Genomic DNA, 2,413 nt, shown 5'->3' with positions numbered 1-2,413 from the left:
GGAGGTGTGAGGGGAGGGGGCAGGTTGGGGGAGAGGAGAGAGGGGAAAGGGTAGCTGTGGGGGAGGTGGGCAGGAGCGGGGAGGGGAAAGTGTGTGAGGGGAGGGGAGAGGGTAGCTGTGGGAGGAGGGGCAGGTGGGAAGTGGGAGGGGTGGGTGTGGAGATGAGGGGAGGGAGGGAAGGGTGTGGGGGAGAGGGGGTAGGTTGCAGAGGGAGGGAGTAGGGGGGGAGGGGGCAGCTGTGAAGGGACAGGTGGAAAGTGTAACTGGGAGGGAGGTGGCAATAAAGGGCAGGGGGAGTGTGTGAGGAGGGGACAGGTTGAAGAAGGGGAGAGCTGGGGGAGGGAGCAGCTATGGGGCAGGGGGAAAGGGTAGCTGTAGGGGAGGGGCAGTTGTGAAGTGGAGGGAAGGGGTAGGTGTGGGGGAGAGGCAGATGGTGGAGGGGGCGGTTGGTGGAACAGCAGGTAGGAAGAAGCTGGGCGAGAGGGCAAATGGGAAGGGTGTGAAGGGGAGGGGGACAGTTGTGAGTGGAAGGGGATGAGGAGGGGCAGTGTGAGATGAGTGTGAGTGGGGAAGAGGAGGGATGGGAGAGGGTGTCTGGTGCAGGAGAGGGCAGGAGCTAATGAGAGAGAGTCAGGAATTAGGTGGCAAGTAAAAGAGTGTGGGGCCGATGTGTGGTAGGGATAGGGGCAGGTGGAGGACGAGTGACAAGGGGGCAAGTGAGTGGCTGGGGTGGAGAGGAAGGGGACAAGTATGAGGTGGGGAAGGTGTAGGGGGGTAGATGGGGAGGTTGGGGAGGGGGCAAGTGAAAACAGGGTAACAGCTGTTAAGAGAGGGAACAGTTTATTGGGAAGAAGCCAGTGACTTTGAAGAGGAGGAGGAAGAGGGACTGAATTCAGGGAGAAGGAGCAGGGCACAGATGGGTTGACTAGAGACAGGAGGTGACTTCCCCAAAGTCATAGCTACTTAGTGGTAGTGCAGGAGCAGAACTTCAGATTCTCCATTGCTCTGGGTCATGTGCAATCATTTACCCCAGAGCAAGCAGTGTAAAAGCCACCCAGAGAGAATGGTAGCACTTTACACCTGCTTCTTTCTTGAGTAAAAGGCAGGGGAACAGTGTCTCCTGCTCTAAACCTCTAGACTCTACTCCCCTTTCAGAGCTGGGAATAGGACGGTGACTCTCTGTCCTACCTGCTCTGTTAGACTGTTTTTCCTTCCAGTTATGCAGTCAATTTCTTAAATACAGGGTTGTTTTTTTCAGAGAGCTTTTGGTGAATGATGAGTGCCTGGTGGCAAAAAGCAGCTCAAAAGTACTGCATGGAGACATTCCTTGGTATCGGATAGCGAATTGGGTCTGCTGGCACACCTCCCCCCCGCCCCCGCCCACCAGAGGAGACTGGTATTTCCCCAAATCCCCAAACCCTTTACTGGCGCTGCCTGCTGCGCAGATCAACCTGGGGCTGGATTAGATTGTAGATCTGGAAGGCTCTTCATCCCACTTCTGAAACTAACCAGTCATCTCTGACATGGTGCCAGATGCAGCCATTGCTCTAGTGGTGAAAGGCCCTGTGTCCCATTCCCTGCCTCCTAAGAGCCAGCCAGCCAATGCTCCTCGTGTGCAGCTGGATCAGAACCAGTGTCCTAGAAGTGAAAGGCCCTATATCTCATTCCTTGCCCCCCATAAGCCAGGTGGTCCCCCACCTGTGAGACAATACTGGAACTGATGCTCTAGAGGTGAAAAACTCTGTCTCTCAGTCTCAGACTACCGATCTATGCTGTTTTTTCCATCATTCCTTTCTTCAGACTTATCATTTAAAACTCTTAGCTGTAGATGTTTATCTTAACCAGGTCTGTGAGCCCCCCTCCTCCTCAAATTGTTCCCCTTCAGTTTGTTACCACGGTAATCCATCCGGATTTCCAGCAGCAGCTCTTCCAAGCTCATGCTAGCTCTTATGTTGCAGTGATCATCGCTGTCTAATGTAATGTGCCCAAAGTCAGCTCTGCTCAGAGCTTCTGCTCCAATCCAATCTGCTGCTACATGACCCTGCCAGCAGGTAGGGGATCTTGGGGGATGATTACTGCACTGGTGGGGTGTAAAATAAACTTTATTAAGAAAATGCAAAAACGGGGAAAATTCAATAGTGAGGGGTATGGGGTTTGTTAAGGTAGACAATTGGGGAGGGGTTTCTTTTAGTAAATAGTATAGGGAGTTTCAATAGTGGGGTACAATACAGTTGGTAGCCAATTAACACTGAAGTATAAATGTAACAGGTAGCTAACAATTTCTATGTAAAGGGTGTGTCACAGCAGCATATAGCCAACTAACAGTTATGGGTAAAATGTGTCTCAGTAGTGTAAATGTAAAATGTGAGGTATGTTAGAGAGAAAAAAGGGTAACCAATGGGGTTTTATGCTA

At 52.0% G+C, this 2,413-nt stretch overlaps 1 pseudogene; it reads left to right on the top strand.

Moving 5' to 3' along the window:
• The first annotated feature begins 2,035 nt into the window (after positions 1-2,035).
• The window catches only part of LOC116821381 (dynein axonemal heavy chain 2-like), a 47,887-nt pseudogene continuing 47,509 nt past the window's right edge, over positions 2,036-2,413 (top strand).

This window comes from Chelonoidis abingdonii, chromosome 2 (genome assembly GCF_003597395.2).
Source record: "Chelonoidis abingdonii isolate Lonesome George chromosome 2, CheloAbing_2.0, whole genome shotgun sequence".
In the NCBI taxonomy this organism is placed as follows: domain Eukaryota; kingdom Metazoa; phylum Chordata; order Testudines; family Testudinidae; genus Chelonoidis; species Chelonoidis abingdonii.
Note: the sequence above shows the minus strand (reverse complement) of the source record. Positions and strands in the feature narration are given on the sequence as shown.